We start from the raw sequence: 18,093 nt of genomic DNA, 5'->3' as shown, positions 1-18,093 counted from the left end.
AGCATTGTGCAACTGTTGCTCCAAATCTTATTTGAAAGGGTCTGACATATTTAGAAGTTACAAAGTGTATCTTAAATCTTTTTTAAAATGTCTGTTTAGAAAGTCCCAACTTTTCAAGATAACTTCTGTTTTAATTAAGATCCTGGACATGGGTTAACCTGATTTGAGGAACACACTTGAACTTCTCTAGGTGACTTCATCTGAAGCTGAAGGGGACATTGTGAAGGGAATCGAAAGGGTGGGAAATGTCAGTGGGTGGGAAATGGTGAGTATCTGGAGATCAAGATTGTAACCAGCAGGGGGGTTGAGGCTAGATGGTCTTTAAGTTCCCTTCCAACCCAAACCATTCTGAGATTCTGTGTTGGGTTTTGATAACTTTTAGGTTTTGCTGTGTTTTCCCCATCTAGTCTCGTATGACAACTTTGGTAAGTTTTATCTTGAAAGCCATATGAAAAATGCTTTTCTTGAGTAATACAGATGATAAATTTTCAGACATTCCCTGGTAATGAATTGCTGGAGTCTGTTCTACTTGGCTAGCTGGGCTCCATATGGTGTGGTATTTTATCTGTCATTAGCTGGATAACTTATTGCAACCTCTGTATTTCTCATCTCATCCTCATCTCTTTGAAAAAAATATTTCTAAACTCTGAATTTCTTTTTAAAAATATGTACACACTGGTGCACAAAGGTGGCTTGCAGTCGTAGCTTATTAGACCGTGGCCATTAGCTTGTTTATATTATTTTTTTGTTGTTGTTGTACTTGGAGGAGGATCCCTATATATAACTGCAATTCACTTCATGGTTTAATTGATACTCTGATGTATTTGAGTGCTTCCCCCTGACCTTGTTTTGTCAAGTCTTGCATTACATTGCATATATGACAAGCTCTTAGTAAACTTCTTGGAGCAGACAGCTTTTGCAGAAGAGAACAACAAATTCACCAGTGTACGTGTAAAGTGAAAGAAGAACGGAGAACAATCTTAGAGAAGAACCCTTTGGGAAACTACACACCAAAAATGCTATATTAAAATCAATACTGGGGCTTGACCTTTCTGTGCTACTGTATATTTTAAAGCTTACTATTGATTTCTTTTTTAATAAGATGTTTATTCTAGTTTACTGGCATAGGTCTGGAGAACATAAGGAGAAAATAAAATGATTTATTCATTCTGTATTTTACTGATGTAAATTTATGAAGAACATGTTAATGTGTCCCCAGTTCATATGGGTAGTGCATTAAATGTGGTGAAAACTTTTTTAAAGTAGATTTACTTTCTTCCTAAACTATTATATTTTCTGAGGTAATTAGCTGTGTTGAATTGGGAGACTGGCTTTTTCTTTCACTATTTTTCTCATGGGGGACAAAAAGCTACTTTGTTTGAAAATAGTTGTAATCTAGTCTTCTGCCACAGGGACCTCTTGATAGTGTTTAAATTATGTGTGAAAACAGTGAGGAAAATTGCATCTTCTCTACTGCTGACAGTAGGATAGAAAGCTGGAAATACTTTGAAGCAGTAAAAGTGTTTATACTTGTTCTGATTTCTGATAGGTCAAGAATAAAAGTTTAATATCTTCTGGCATGAGTGACCATATTGTTTTTAAAAATCAGCTAAAGATATTACCCAATTGATAACCACATTTAGGAGTGCAAGAATTGGTACAACAGACTTGGTCCAAAGCTTGCCTCCTCTGGCTGTGCTTTTTCTGACAAGGTTTCCATGAAGTAAGTATTGCAGAGAGTGATTCAATGAATGTTTAAAAATCTAATTTTAAAGGGAAATTTCTTCATTACCGTTGTCCTTCCTGGGTGAAAAAAAACTTACACGCTCTGGAGTGAGAATGTATAATTTTGAAGTACAGCTCTGGTGTCAGTACTGCCACATTTATGTAGCTGCCCTGGTTTCGGCTGGGGTAGTTATTTTTCTTCCTAGTAGCTGGTACAATGCTGTGTTTGGGATTTAGTGTGAGAATAATATTGATAGCACACTGGTGTTTCAGTTGCTGCTAAGTAGCACTTATCCTAAGTTAAGGGTTTTTCAGTTTCCCACGCTTTGCTAGCGGGCGAGTGCACAAGAAGCTGGGAAAGAGCATGGCCAGGACAGCTGACCCCAACTAGCCAAAGGGCTAGTCCATGCCATAGGACGACATACTCGGGGCCGGGGGGAACTGGGGAGAGTTGGGCAGAGGCAGATCACTGCTCAGGCCATGATCAGTGGGTCTGAGCATTGTGCTTCCCTTGTCTGTCCTTGGGTTTTAGTTCCTCTTTTTTTTGGTTAATATTCCTTTTCACTACTATTACTATGACTATATTATTGTTACTGTTTTTCTCATATTTTGTCTTAGTCATTAAACTGTCCTTATCTCAACCCATGAGCTTTAATTTTATTTTATTTTTTTTTTTTTTTCCTTTTTCCTGATTCTCTTCCCCATCCCACTGGGAGGGAGAAGGAATGAGCGAGTGGCTGCGTGTTGCTTAGTTGCTGGCTGGGGTTAAACCATGACAGCAGCCTATGGATAATTATCCCATCTTTGTTCATACACCTTTATACAATATGACTTGTCTTCCACTAATGCTGGGAAGCTTAACCTTTTTGTAGTATGACATTCAGCGTATCAGAAAAAAACCTGGCTATTGATTTGAGAGAGCAAAACTTAGATATTTTATAGTGATAAACAGCACTTTGGAAGATAAGTCATAAATTGCATATAAACTGGAAAGAAAGGCTAATATGACATCTGATAAGGGCTTCCCATCTCTGAATGTGACATGCATGTGTGCAGGACTCTCGCCTTCCATATCTGAGGATGAATAGTTGGTCGGGAGAGGACTTAAAACAGCAATTGGATAAGATTGCAGAGAAGGCTTTTCTGGAGTGTAAAATCAGATAATGCCAGGCAGTGATGAGGGCTGTTATTATATAAAAACATTTAAAAAGTAAAACTTATTTCCTCTGAGTCCAAAAGACCCCATCAGCCTCAGGGGTGGGGAGCGTGCACAGCAGCAGCAGAGTTTTGGCATCGCTTCCACAGGTTGAGTTCCTCCTGTTTCCCTGTCCTAGTCATGCCGTCTCAACCATTTTTCTTCCTCTCACAGCTTTGTCTGATCTCACACACAGCAAAAGATTTAGAAGTGAATTTATTCTTCAACAGCTATAATATTCCTGAAGTCTGGAGGATTATGGGATAACACTGCTCTGTCACAGGAAAAGAGGGAATGAGGAGGGTCAGGCTGGATCAAGGCTGTCCCTCTGCAGGCAAGGAAAGAAGCCAGGATTAAGTGTGAAGACATTTTGGATTCAAGCAGAGACTTAGCTATAAAGCAAGTACTGTGATCAGGTGAGCTGTTCTAACTGATGCCTCTTTGGACAACCATCTGTTGAAAAGATAATTCTGTGATGGGAGCGTAAGTCACCTCCTGAATGGGGTTGGATTGTACCCTTTATAAAACCATAAAAAGTTAGTGCACGATCTTACCCGTGAAATGCTAAGGAAGCATAAAAATGTTTGCAGCCATGCTGCTTATGAGGCTGAGGGTTTGGAAATACCAAGCTATCTTTACTTTCCTTACTGGTTTCTGGGGAGAAAAAAACAGTATTTGGCAATGGTAGAGTTACTCTCCAAGACTTCTCTTACTGGTCTGACTCTCCATTAATACCATTATGTCTAGTTCTCAGCATATACGGAGATGAATCTTGGTGACAGGAGGTGGAAATTGGAGAAGACAGTGCTATAATTCACTCCTACCTTTATAAACCCCAATTTTCGAAGGATTATTTTTCACTTCGATTTTAAAACTTGGCATCTCAACTGACAACTTGTATACCAAGCTTCATCTTGATAAGTTTATTTCTAGGAGAGATGGGAAAATGACTTGAAGCCAGTGAGTTTATTTGGAAAGAGCATCAGCAAAAATAATACTGCTTCATAGTTTTAAATTCTAGTCAGGAGGAGGGAAAATATTGCCCCCTGGCAATCTTAAACCTCTGCTTTCAAACCACTGAGCTCTTTCATTTTGAGAAGTAGCAAATGAGTAGATGTAGCAGAGAAACACTTAAATATAATAGTAATAATAATACAAAATTTTGTATCTGTCACTTCATTTTAACAGATAATTAATGTTGTAATTTCCTGACTGCCTTTGCAGATCCTAAGAGGAGTGACAGTAAATTTGAAAGTAATTTCAAGTGGCATTATGTGGATATCAGGAAAAGTCTGAGCTAAATACATATACTATTTATGTAAAACAGTTTTACTGTTCTGACTTAGGTTTTCTGCATGCCTCCGGCATAAAGATAGAAATTTGTTCATTTATTCTGTCTTTATATAATAGTGATCTATACGCCCATATTTTAAAAAGTGGCTTTATGAATTATAATTACAAAATCCCCTCAAACAACCTTCCCTTCTTCCTACTCACCCTCCCTCCTCTCAACACCCACCATCGCCCCCCTCCAAAAAATAAAAAAACCCAGACAAACCCCAAACCCCAGAACCCAAGTATCTTTAAATAAAGTCAACTCAACCATCCTCTGTAGGGTATGAGCAGCCATCAGACTGACAAGTCAGTGTCCATACTACAATGTGTATTAACAAGCTGTCTGTGTAAGTGCTGTTGATAAATTGAAGAGCTGTATGTAATTACAAGGTTTATATTAGTGTCTTTGATCTTTTGTTGAAGGACTGGCACATAAAATAACATGTCTATTAGCAAAGATTTTTCAATTGACAGATGTTATGCTGAGGCTGGAAAGCAGGTGGAAAAGGGAAATGAATATGTTCAACTGGATGTTATTACTTGGAGTCATTGTTTTTTGGTGATTTGAGAAATAGAGCGTTTGAAGTAGGGGGAATTGAGAGAATGGAAAGAAAGGTTAAGTAGGACAAGGTGGAAAATAGTCTTAACCAAAATAATTTGTATTAAGTTCAGTGTTTTCATGTGTTGGATAACAGACTTCAGCCTAAAGAAAGACTAAAAGCAAAGCACTTGATACCTTCTCCTCCTTGTTACTGCTACCGGACATGTCTGAAACGAAGGAGAGAATTATAAGACCATTTGGGACTGACCAAACACAAGCGTGTAACGGGATGTGTTGGAGGGAGGAGTTAACGTTATGGGAAAAGTGTCTTTGCTGCTTAGGGATCAGTTTTGGAATCACTAGCACTTTTGTGTCTTCAGTAATATTTATAATGAATGAAGTGCTAATTTATGTACCGGTATGGCCAGCATTAAGGAGACACAGGTCACTGTGAGGAAGCAGTGGATATGGAATAAAGTAGTGGAGTTCTTGTTAAATTTAATAATAAGTAGTGTAAGCATAGGAAAGTAACAGTAATATAGTATAACACCGTAGGAAAATCTCACATTACTGTATAGAGTTTGAAGGTAGATAGGTCAAAACCCCCCACATGAAGCAGATCCTGTTGATATTTGATTTGATTCGATTAATCTTCAATTTGCAGAAATGCCCTTAGCTCTCATCAGAGGGCAAAACCACCTTCCTACACATACCCTGAGTGTGTAACTTGGCCTCTCTCTTTTCCTCTTCCATCTTCTCATTTATTTTAGCTTCACTCGGAGCTGTTGGAGCTTGCCTGGCTACTCTGTTATAGCTGTGGCTAACCAGCTGGGGTGATTTTCTCGGTACTAGCAAGTGCCTGGTTGCACTTTGCTTATGCAATAAGGGGGGAAGCCAGTCACTAGCCCTGCAGTACATCAGTTCAGCTTTGGGGAGCTCTTCTGCAGCCTGCTGGTGTGTAAGACAAGTCGTGTTACTCAGAAGCATTTGATGGGACAGGGATTGCAAGCGTTATTGGTACCTTTGATGTCTTCTCTCTTCCTGCCTGCACCAGGAGAGCTCTTGATCATTTGTAGTGAATTTGTCAAAGAGTTTTGACTGTGCATGTTGTGGTCTATAAAGTGGATAGCAGTTTGGGTCCATGTAGTCACATTTGAATGGTTTTGGACTAAGCACTCATAAAATGATCACAGGTCTTGGTTTGATGGCCTGCATGTTCCTTTTCTAACTTTATATTCCCATGGTTTTAAAGCTTTAGCATTTTTGGCTTGCCTTGCTGCTTTTCTATTAGAATCATAGAATCATTTAGGTTGGAAAAGACCTTTAAGATCGAGTCCAACTGTAAACCTCACACTGCCAAATCTACCACTAAACCATGTCTCTAAACACCACAGCTACACATCTTTTAAACCCCTCCAGGGCTGGCGACTCCACCACTTCCCTGGGCAGCCTGTTCTAATGCTTGACAACCCTCTTGGGGAAGAAAGTTTCCCAGTATCCAATCTAAACCTCCTCTGGTGCAACTTGAGACCATTCCCTCTCATCCTATCGCTTGTTACTTGGGAGAAGAGACCGACCCCCACCTCCCTACAACCTCCCTTCAGGTAGCTGTAGAGAGCAATAAGGTCTCCCCTCAGCCTCCTCTTCTCCAGACTGAACCCCCCCAGTTCCCCCAGCTGCTCCCCAGCAGACCTGTGCTCCAGACCCTGCCCCAGCTCCGTTGCCCTTCTCTGGCCACGCTCGAGTCATTCAATGGCCTTTTTGGGGTGAGGGGCCCAAAACTGAACCCGGTATTTGAGGTGCAACTTCACCAGTGCCCAGTACAGGGGGACAGTTGCTGCTCTAGTCCTGCTGGCCACTCTTGCTGACACAAGCCAGGATGCCATTGGCCTTCTTGGCCACCTGGGCATACTGCTGGCTCCTCTTCAGCCGGCTCTTGACCAACACCCTGAGGTCTTTTTCTGCCAAGCAACTTAGCAGCCACTCCTCCCCAGGCCTGCAGCGCTGTGTGGGGTTGTTGTGGCCCAAGGGCAGGACCCGGCACTGAGCCTTGTTGAACCTCACACAGTTGGCCTCAGCCCATCGCTCCAGCCTGTCCAGATCCCTCTTAGAGCCTTCCTACCCTCAAGCAGATCAACACTCCCCCTCAGCTTGGTGTTGTCTTCAAACTTACTGAGGGTGCACTCAGTCCCCGTGTCCAGGTCATTGATGAAGACACTAAACAAAACTGGCCCCAGTACTGAGCCCTGGGGAACACCACTTGTGACTGGTCGCCAACTGGATTTAATTCCATTCACCATGACTCTTTGGGCCCCACTATCCAGCCAGTTTTTTACATAGTGAAGAGTTCACCCTTCCAGGTCATGAGCATCTGGTTTCTCCAGGAGAATGCTGGGTGAAACAGTCCTTTTACAAGTCCTAATTCTCTTATATTTAATGGAAGACTTGTTCGGCATGTAGATGTCTCTAAAACCGTTTGGGTAGAACCTAAGTTCAGGAAAGTTATATTCCAGCCTTTAATTTTCCGCTTTTCCATAGAATATTTTTAGTTTGTTTTGGGTTCTCCCTCCTGCACTCCCACACAGGGCAATGCATCATTTAAAATACAGCTCACATACAATTTCACCAAAAGAACAAAGTTAATTAGAGAATAAAAATTTTCATTTTGTTTATGTGGGACATGTGGGCAATAAGAGTGCAAAAAAGGTGAAGGCAAAATTTGTCCTTTTTATACCATGACTATGGCACAGAAAAATGGTATTTTCTGTTAACATTTGCATAATCTGAAACATAGGTAGAAATGAAATATTAGGACAAGATTTTTAAGGAGTGTGGTTGCTACTAATGTTAGGAGTAGCCCCCCTTCACCTGTAGTATTCTAAGTCTTATGTGAATAGAGAATCATTTTTTTAATGTGTAAACAGCGCTAGGAAGTCACTTCAATTTAGAAGAACTTTTTTTGTGCTGTGATTCTGAGACTTCTGTGAAGAAGAAGACATTGCTTTTCAGAGAATTTGTTTCTGTATCTCAGTCCTTAACTATGTTTTGAAGAGGCGGACGAGCTTTGGATCGTTTGGCTGATTTTGCAATCAGGTGAATAATCAGTTACTAGAAATTGAGTAGGAGAAATATCCATTTCCCACTTCTCAGACCTCAGTTCTGGTTAAAGTTGTTTTCCTGATGTCTCTTGCACCTTTTCAAATCCCTTGTCAGCTACAGTGATTTTCAGCCACAGCTTTCTCTGGCACATTCAACATGCACTCATTAAATATTAAAATTTAGTACTCAGAAACATTATTCATTCATTAATACTGCATCATGGCCTAAACTGCATTGTTCAAAACATTTTTCGATGTTATGCAAGTCTGTCAGGATGCATTATAAACTTGCTGGTGTCAAACTGAGCAAAAAACCTAATGAATGGTTTCCACTGTAAACACATTGGACACATTTTTAGTCAGTGTAAGCTTTTTGAGTCGAGAGGGTATCGTATAGAAACGGAACTGTTCAGACATCGTGAAAGGTGAAGGAAGCTGGGTAAACTTTAACATTAATAAAAAGAAAACTCCTCATTGTAAGAAAGCGTGCAGATAATTTTTTTTTTTTTTTAAATCCTGAAATGTTTTGTTTTAATGTCTTCTTACATGGAGTTCATGTTTAAGGATCATTTCTATCTTTAAAGACTGATACCTCTTTAGATTTTTGTACATTTTATAGAAGAGAGGATGATTTTCCTGATAGTGAACTTGGAAACAGGGAGTATTTTGATTTTTGGGTGGTTGGAGGTAATGAAAAATGACCCAGTTCACGCTTTGGACTTGAATGAGTTTATCTTGGATCACCACAGATCCATCAGATTGTGTAGCTTGGAGACTGTAATAAAGATACAGCAACTGGCAAGTAATCATTTCCCTGAAAAGGAGCAAAAAGAAAGTGTTTAATCTTTGATAGTGTAATAAGTCCGGAAATAAGGGCTGAAAATGATATATCACGGTATTTGCTTTTAATATAGTATTGTTTACCAATTTTAACTTGTCTGGATTCTTGATTAATTTAGAATAAAAAAACTTTTTTTTTTTTTTTTTTTACATTTCTCAGTGTGTTGCTGTTATCTGTGAATTAAAAGGTGCTTTTTCCTTAATGATAATCTTGAACATCTGCAGGTGTTTTTAAAGAATGACAGAAATGGATATTTTGAAGTAAACAATAGAGTGAATTCTTCTGGACTGAGAACTAAATTATTCATCTTGTTATTGTGGCTAACATGGTTCATGCTGTGCAAGATTGCAGTACCATGTCATGAGTTCATGTGGTAAAATAAACTATTTTCTTCTCTTGAGCTCATTTAAAAAAGTGGATCTGAATAGGATGGAATTGTTTTTCAGGGTACAGCAAAGTTTTAACATGCTTTTTTTGGGAATGTAGTTTTGTATTTCTTTAAAAGAGATAAAGAAATCAGACCGCTTATCCTATCAGAGATGCTTTCTTTTTGTTTCTTATTTTGTTGGACCTGATACAGTTTTCAGTTATTGCTCTTGTCCTTAGTTAATTGAGGAATTATTTTTGTTGATATTATTTGGTTTTGTATTATGTTTATGTTATTTAATACTAGTTTCATTTGACTAGAAGTAATTACTTTAAACTGATACAGACATAAAATATAAGTTTCTGAAAGTCTCAAGAACAACTTTCTATGTATGTTTTTAAATACAGATGTATTAAATTTATTTATTAATATGCTTAAAATTATGATAATTCACTTTTTCTCTGCTGTCAACTGCAGTAAATGGCCAAGATGAACTAAGCAATTGAGATTATTGTTATTATTTGTTTTTTTACATCGTGCTTGTGATGCTCAAACATAATTAATTTGTGCTAGTTAGGCGCTCTCACCTTTTGCCTGTTTGTTTGGTGGCAGTGTATAGTACAGCATGACTACCGTGATATTTAAACTGTTCTTCATTCAAGTTGGGGCTATACCGGTACTACTAGCTTGGGGAAATGCCATAATTGAATTAATTTGGGTTCTTCCATAGCTGCAGAGAAAGAGATTTTCCTCTCAGAGGTGTGGGGTCAGCGTTTCATGCTCTGTGACGTTGGGCGTATTCACATGTAGATTCTCTTTTACATAATCTTGCATGGGATGTGTTCATAGCTAGTTCAAAAGCTGTATAATAACAAATACTACATAGAATCTCACATTCACTGCTTTTATAGAAAAAAAGATGTGAATAAAAAAGAGGAATGCAGAAACAAAAAGGTTATTCTGCTGAAATCAGAGGTTTCTCCTTTAGCTTTGGTCTGAAGATCTGCTTTAGGAGGTGGTTGGGACAGATGTTTTGTTCACATGTATCCCTTTGATTTTTGTCTCTGCCCCTCCTGGGGGCAGAGAGTCAGAGAGTAAGAACAAATTGGCTTATATATATGAGAGGATCTCTCAGAATTCTTGTCATCCATCTGCTGGCGTGAGACTGCTCCTTGACAATAACGTAGTAGGTTTTGTGTTAAGTTTTAGCAGAATCTGATTGAGGTGGAGTATACTGCAAACGTTATTTCAATTAAAATGACTTCAGGAATTAAACGGTTCCAAATTTCTCATATAGTGGAACCTAAATATGAGAATATGATAACAAAAATATCCAAACCCTTATTATGCCTCTGTTTGTTCTGAGATCCATAAATCTTTGGTGGTTAGTGTATTTTTTTTTTTTTTTTTTTTTTTTTTTTTTTTTTTTTTTTTTTTTTTTGTGTGTGTGTTTTTGTTTTTTTTTTTTTCCCCTCTGTGACAGCAGTGTTCAATCATACTTCCGTTTGGGTTTTTTTTTAGGAAAATCCTAACTTCATATATTTAGCTCTCCTTCCTGTGTTCAGTAATTTTAATGCGCACAATAGCGTTCTGCTCTGAGTGGCTCCAAGGGGCTGCTGTCTCCAAGGAGATGGGAATTACTTGAATCTAGGAATTTTCTCTAGAGGGGATCCAGATTCAAGTTTTTCATTCAAATAGATAAGCTTCATAACTGTTACAGTATTCATTTACAAAAGAAATGAAATAATTTTTTTCTCCTCTAGCTAAGCTCTTAAGTCCAGTCTTTAAAGGTAAGAAAAGCTTCAGGCAGAGCATTTTTATTTTCCATTTTGAGATAAACAGGATGTTTGCAGTGCTGTGAGGGCTGTTGGTACAAAGGTGTGTCCAGTTTTCACCAGTACAAATTCTTGTCTTCTGCCAAAAGCTTTTTTCCACCCTATGTTATAATGCCCAAATATTGTCTATATTTAGAATATTGATATTCAGGAGATGACCCGGTTTACAACTTGGAAAACATGCTTTTATGAAAACATATATAACAAATGAATCTTTGCATCTTAGCACAAAAAAATTCTCAGGAAGTTTTCTAGGTATTCACTGATAAGGTTCTCAGTTTCACAAGTTTGGGTTGTACTGAAAAAAGATTTCCAGAACAAGGATGGGAGCTGATATGAGTGTGTTGTTTTGAAGTATTGTAGTTACAAGAAGCGTGTCCAGGAGGTTAATTATGTCAGTCGTTGTCTGCAAGGATGTTCTCTTGCCTCCAAGGTGGAACTTGGTTAAAGTAGCACTGAACAATCTAAAAATTGAACTTTGTGTGTACTAAAGTTTTCTAAGGAAAATTTCAGGAAGGTTTGCACACATCTTCCTGACTTCAGTCTATAAACTTTGTGTTCACGTAAATAGCAAAATGAAAGGTAATGTTTGTTGGCTTTGTTACTGCTTTACTTAATGTAAATACTTAATTACCTTTAGTTATCTGCCAGCAGGTAGATCTGTGGATAGATGGAGATGTCTGTCCATTTAGATATGAGTACCAGAATATAGTGTTAAAAGCAGCAGCAAAAGGTAGACCGGGGCAAGTGTGGACCCACTGCTACACCGAGCGATGTCCCTGGTGACACAGGAATTAGAGAAGGTGGAGATACTCTCAAACCACCTTCACCTTTCCGTCCTCTGTCTTCACTGTTAAGGCCAGCTTTCAGGAATCCTGGGACCCAGGGGCCAGAGGGACGGTCTGGAGCACAGTTACCCATGGTGATGGAGGATCAGGTTAGAGACACCTAAACCGGGCACAGAGAAGTTCTGTGGGGACTGAATGTCATTGTGAGGCCACTCTCAATTATCTCTGAAAGGTCGTGATGATCTTACAAGGTTCCTGAAGGCTGCGAGAAAGGAAATCTCCCATTTTCAACAAGGGCAAGCAGGGAGATCTGGGGGTTAGGACAGGAGATGACAGACGCAAACTGCAACACGTGAAATTCTGTCTAAACACAAGAAAGCACTGTGCAGGTGGTCAGACACTGGGTCGAGTTGCCCTATGAGGTGGTGAAGTCTCTTGTCTGTAGAGGTGTTCAAAATCCAGCTGGACACGGTCCTGGGCAACCTGCTCCAGCTGACCCTGCTTGGGCAGGGAGTTTGAACCAGGTCCCTTCCAGCCTGAATGATTGCATGATTCTGAGAGCTGTGGACTGCACTTTCCAGTTAATAAAGAGACAATCATCAAGCATTTATGGGATGGCTGAAAGGAGTTATGATGTAGAATTTGAGTGCTAGAAGCTTTAGGAGTAATAAGCGACTTAATCATTGGCTGTTTGTTTACTAAATTGCAAAAAGTACAAGTGCATCAATTTTCTTCATAGTGTTAACTCAGAGTGTTGAAATCCTAAAAGACGGTGCTGTAGAAAGGCAGGAGTTGTTGCTTTTTTGTCCATGGTTGTGTGCTATAAAACAGTTGAGAGCGTGAAATACTGTGAAGTGTTAATCCAAACTTTAGTACGTAGAGGTTCTTGTTAATGCTTAATGTGTATTTTCAACTGGCACTATAGAAAAGTGATAGCATTGCATACTGCATTTCATTAAATCAGCTACTGTAGCTAAATAGCTGTACACTTCTCAAAAGAGTATTTCATAATTATTTAGAAGTATTCTATCCAAACTATCAACTCTGTAGAAAAATGTATAGCCAGCAGCCTTCTCTGCTGTTTCAGCACCTTTTTTTTTTTTTTAAACACTTTGTTTCTTTCCTTGTGTAGAAATGATCAGTGTAACACATAATGTCTTTTGTCTGTTAACTAGAGTTTTGTGCTTAAACATGAGAACCATTATGTTGAGCCTTTATATTTGCTGTAATTAAAAATGTCATTTTAAGTGGTCTATTTAAGTGGAATTCTTGGAATAGTGGACTGTACTGACAAGTTGTGCTGTTTAACTCCTTATAAATTGCAGATGTGCATCTAGCTATTTTTTTTTATTTTTGGCTAGATAATAATATAATTTATTACTGTAGATTTAGCTGATGTTTGCCTTTATTCAGCAGCACTGCATGCTGAATGCCAGTAAAATGAATTTGTTATGTCAAGGAAGAAAACTACTTTAAGTTGATGCAAGCAAGTGTTTGAGATCAGCACGTATCTGCCTTGTGTTTGTTTCATTAAGCTCCTACAAGCCACCCAATTATGTAACTCAAATAAATGAAAATTACTTCAAAATCCTACTTATTTTGTTAAAACTCTGGTGAATTTAATCAGTTGAGATGGGTATTCAGGACTTTTTTTTTTTTTTTTTGGTGACTAAAAGTTGCCCTAAATGAAAAAGTTTAGTGGGTGCTTCAGGAAGTTAATTAGTTATATTTTATTCTGCAGGTATGATGAGATACATCCCTGATCACGGGAAGGAGGATTAAATGGGAAAGACTTTAAATTTTTGCTTTAAGGTACTGCTATGGGCAAGGCAGTCTTGGATGAAGAACATAAAACAAGTATCTTTTTGGCTTAAATTGTATAAAATTTGATCATGAAAGAGTATAATTTTTTTTTTTCATGCTGGAATGCCATGCAAGGAAGAAAAAAAAAAACAAAACAGTGAAATGTTTGCTGTACAGCTTGCTTTGACTGAGGTGGCGTGAATGTCTTGATCTAGAAGTTTAGTAAAACTACTCCTTAAACACATTGGTAAAGCTGGATACACAGTTGCCAAGCCTTTGAGCTTATAGAGTCACAGGATGGTTTGGGTTGGAAGGGGCCTTAAAGATCATCCAGTTCCAACCCCCCTGCCCCGGGCAGGGCCACCTTCCACCAGCCCAGGTTGCCCAAAGCCCCATCCAACTGGCCTTGAACCCTTCCAGGGAGGGGGCAGCCACAGCTTCTCTGGGCTTACAGACACAGTAATGCAGGGAGCTACTTTGGCTTGAGGCTAGCCTCTAGTGAAGGAGCAAGCTTTTGCTTCTGGAGATGAGCACATAAATTGCAGAATTGCTTTGTGACATCAGCAAGTATGTCTTGATGAAAGGAGGCATCTAGCTAAGCCTATTGAAGAGCTGATAAACACATCATGTAGAGCAGAGGAGAAGGAATGTAGGGGAGAGTTGGAAATTCAATGTCAAAAAGAATTGAAAAGACAAAGCTGTGAAAACTCCCTAGTATTTCAGAGCCAAACAATAAAAAAAAGTTATCTAGGAGAGAGCTCCAGATGTTGCTGGTTGAGAAAGGATTGCAGCTGATCCAAAGGACCACAAGATGGATATGCAGACGTGTGGACCAGCAAAGAAAGCTTTATGCCAAAAGTCACGGAGCCAAAGGAAGCCAAGAAGCCAATTGCTAAAAGTCAAGTGGAAGTTCTCATTTTCTTTACTCCAGTATGTTTAGAAATAAATATGTGTTCATTGGTTTGGTTTTTTGACTTACCAAGGAAGGATGATTTTGGAGGCAGTAGAAGGCAATCCAGACAGCTCTGGGACTGCTGAAGGAAAGTGAGTGGCAAATCATGATGAGAAGATCTGTTACTGACATAGAATGGAATAGAAAATAAGAGACAAAACACAAATTTACTAAAGGGAAATAGCAGCAGCAAATAAATAATATGATTTCCCTGCATAATAATATAGCTGCTTTAAAACACCAGAAACACAGCAGGCCTAATCTTTCATTGCCTGCGAAAACATTTGGCATCTTTACAAAATTACTGGTTAAACTGGAGAGGGTGGAGATTTATCATGAATAACAAATGGAGTCTGGAAGGTGGTTGGTAATGGGATTTCTCAGAAAGCAGCCTTAGAACTGATTTTAATATTTTTATTTCTGAAAGATATGTAGTACAAGATTTAATGATACTATTGCAAAATAAAGGTTAAGATGTCGTATGTGAGGAAATAACTGACTGACTCCTACTAACTGATAAGTGGTATGAAAGTGCAAGGTACTTCTGCTAACAAACTTAACAAAAATTTGGGGGAATAAAAAAACTGGGAAGGATTACTTAATCACCAAAGTGAAATCCTCTGGAAAAGGAGCACATAGTTCTGCAGCAGCTGCAGGGAAGAGCTGGTGAGTTGATCAGGGGAACAGCATCTCTTATAAAAGCCTGCAAGAGTGGATTTTGTTTGCATGAAAAACTTAAGATGAAGCAGCAGACAAGGCTGTTACCGTAAAATCATCTTTGTCCCTAAAGTGACTGTGTTTAATGGGGCAAGTATCACTTGAGTTTGGAGAGTACAAGAACCTTCCTAAATCTCCAGAAGGCGAACTTCTGCCATGGCCTTGCAGGTGGAACAGGGACCGGGGCAAGGTTTGGGGTTGGTTTTTGAGAGGGGGGGTTGTGGTGGTGGTGGTTTTGTGGTGGGGTAGTTGGTTTTTTTTGGGTTGTTGTTTTGGATGAAGTTGATCAATTTACGCAACGAATTACTGCTTAGCTGCAAAACCATTAACTACCTGCTGACCCAGTAAATGCTCACAATTTTGTGTTTGTGTATTTATGTTGCTTTTTATGCCAATATAAGTGCATTCTTTAAGACATCAAGAAATCCCTCTTTAAAGAAGAGCAGCTGTCTGTGAGAAAACAGAATTTGGATGAACCGTTATGAACAACAGAGATAAAATCTTTCCTTTTTTGATGTAAATATGTCACATCATTATTGATGTCAACGAGCAAGCTAGTGTTAACTATTGTTTTTCATCTTTGTATATTGGGAAAGAACACATCACTTAACTGTTTAGTAATATCATTTTACACGTAGAGTGTGAGCAAAAGGAGGTGTGCTGGTAGTAATTTGTTAAAAATACAGAAGGAATTTTTAGTAAAGGTGTGGGCTGGAAGTCAGGGACTTTTCCTGCACTCCTATCAGTTACTCTGTTGTGATGGCAGCTCCTTGCAGGATCAATTTGACAACAGCAGTGAGATGCGATTGCCAACAAAGGATGTCCCAGAATCCTTTTTCTGGGATTTTTATCACTTGGCGTACTTGGTAACTTATAGGATCAGGTGTAGGGTAATACAGCTTTGGTGGGGATTTTATAGGTGCCAATTTTGGGTGTCCTATCCCAATCCTTTTCTCTCTTGCTGTGGTAGGATACAGCTGATCATGTCCACGAAGATACTCAAAACTGGAATGCCTAGGAGGTAGTGCTGAGATACCTGAACTAACTTTAAATGAGCTGGTTAAGGTCAAAATAGCAAGTCTTGCCCTGACTTATGTGCTTGTGGGAAACCAGCATTATATACCCGTCCCTTCTGTCACTGGTGTGGCCGTACCCACAGCTGTGTTATTGTCTGCTAATTCCGTGGGATGTCAGAGCTGCTGATGAGAAGCTTTTTAACAGCTCACCGTAGAGTGAGGAGTCAGATGACTCGGGAATGTAGACGAGATTCTGGGTCATGGTCTCATAGCAAGTTTGCAGCAAAGGACATGCGGAGTTTTGGCAAAAGTAAAAAAGAACATCCTGTCCCTCTGTAGTGTACTTAGCAGGGAAGCTGAATGTACCAGCAGTCAGGTTAAGCCATCAAAGGGTTTATCTTGACATTAGGAGCCCATTATTTTTAAGTGTTAGGAAAAATGACTTTCTTCTTTTTGCAAGAGAGGTTGAGGGGAGATCTCACGAAGGTTTGTAATTCCAGGGGCAAGAAAGAGAGGAGTTGAGAAGACTTAACTGAGTTTGAGTCAAATACGGGAACAATTTGCCAAGAAGTAGATGTAAACATCTAAGTATTTGTGGTTTGTGGGTTGTTTTTTTTTTTTTTTTTTTTTTTTTTTTTTTTTTTTTTTATTTTATTTTTTTTTTATTTTTTTTTTTTTATTTTGGAGAGTTTGTAATGTGGAAACCTGTGGCAGCCTTTTTCAGCTACTGTCTGATTTCACATCCTCTAATTACTCTGCTAGGTCCAGTATGCGTAAAGAAGAGACATTTTTAGGGGACAACCTCTTGTAGGGAGTGAAATCCAGAAAGGATGAGGAAGGAGCTTGCTTCAGTCTCAGCGAAACGCTTTCACTGCTGTCTCTCACAAGAAAAAGCTGCTGAGACTTCTATTTTGACACTTTTTTTTTTCTTTTTGAGACAAAACATGATTTCTCCACTGGAAAAGACAACCAGAGTGTTTTGACTGAACCATTGATTGTGTGAAGGATTTGTTATATCAATGCTGCTGGAATAATTTGGGGGACCTTGGGAAATCACTTAATGGAATTTGGTCCATGTCTACATAATCTGACTTTTTTTTTTTCCTTTTTTTTCTGGAGTAATTGAAGATGCTGCTTAATAAACTTTTTATAAAGATTCCCAGTTGGTTGCTGCATTTCAGAGGGTTGTGTCTGAGCACAGAAGTAATACATCTTGTAATTGTCTTTTTTTCCTCCCCACCTCACTTAAATATTTTCCCTGGGGAAGAATCTAATGTACTGTAATGCTACTACCTTTTACAAAGTGACCCTACTCATTATGATTTGTTCTCTGAAGCTCCCTTGACAACATATAAATGCACTGAGAGTACTTAAGCTTCCTCTCCATCACTCTTTCAAAAATCTATTTGAAAACTGGTGTTTCATACTGCCATTACTATTCTGAAGTTTCCTAATGCTGACTCTGTGTTCAGTGTCACAACATGCGTGCAACAGATAAGTTTTATTAACAAAACGGTTTATATCTGTGTATTTCCATGAAAACGAGATACGGTGTGCTTCTATCAAGTACCGTGGTGAAGACTTCAAATATGTTTATGGTTTGTGACACATAAACGTTGAGTATTTTCTGGGACTGGAGTTGCCTTTATTAACACTGTTGCAACAAGTTCAATAGGTTTTTCATCTCGTCCTCTCAAATTGCTTGGAAAGGTTTGTTATGGTTGGTTGATTTTTTTTCAGCTTGGAAAATCAATGCAGTATTTGGGTTTATGGTGTGTCCAGAGTTAGGAAAGCACTGTTCCATTGCAGAAAAGAGTGGGAGCTTTTAGCTGGAAATTGGTTGCCTGCTGGCTGGTGAGGAGAAGGATTTTCCTGGAAAA

General features: G+C 38.9%; 1 protein-coding gene across 4 annotated transcripts in view; it reads left to right on the top strand.

The window, feature by feature from the left end:
- Positions 1-18,093, top strand: part of CHCHD3 (coiled-coil-helix-coiled-coil-helix domain containing 3) — a 168,708-nt gene that overhangs the window by 42,142 nt on the left and 108,473 nt on the right. The window lies entirely within an intron of this gene.

Source organism: Athene cunicularia (genome assembly GCF_003259725.1).
Source record: "Athene cunicularia isolate RWA chromosome 1 unlocalized genomic scaffold, athCun1 chr1_part2, whole genome shotgun sequence".
In the NCBI taxonomy this organism is placed as follows: Eukaryota; Metazoa; Chordata; class Aves; order Strigiformes; family Strigidae; genus Athene; species Athene cunicularia.
The sequence above is the reverse complement of the archived record's forward strand: the minus strand, read 5'-3'. Positions and strand labels throughout refer to the sequence as shown.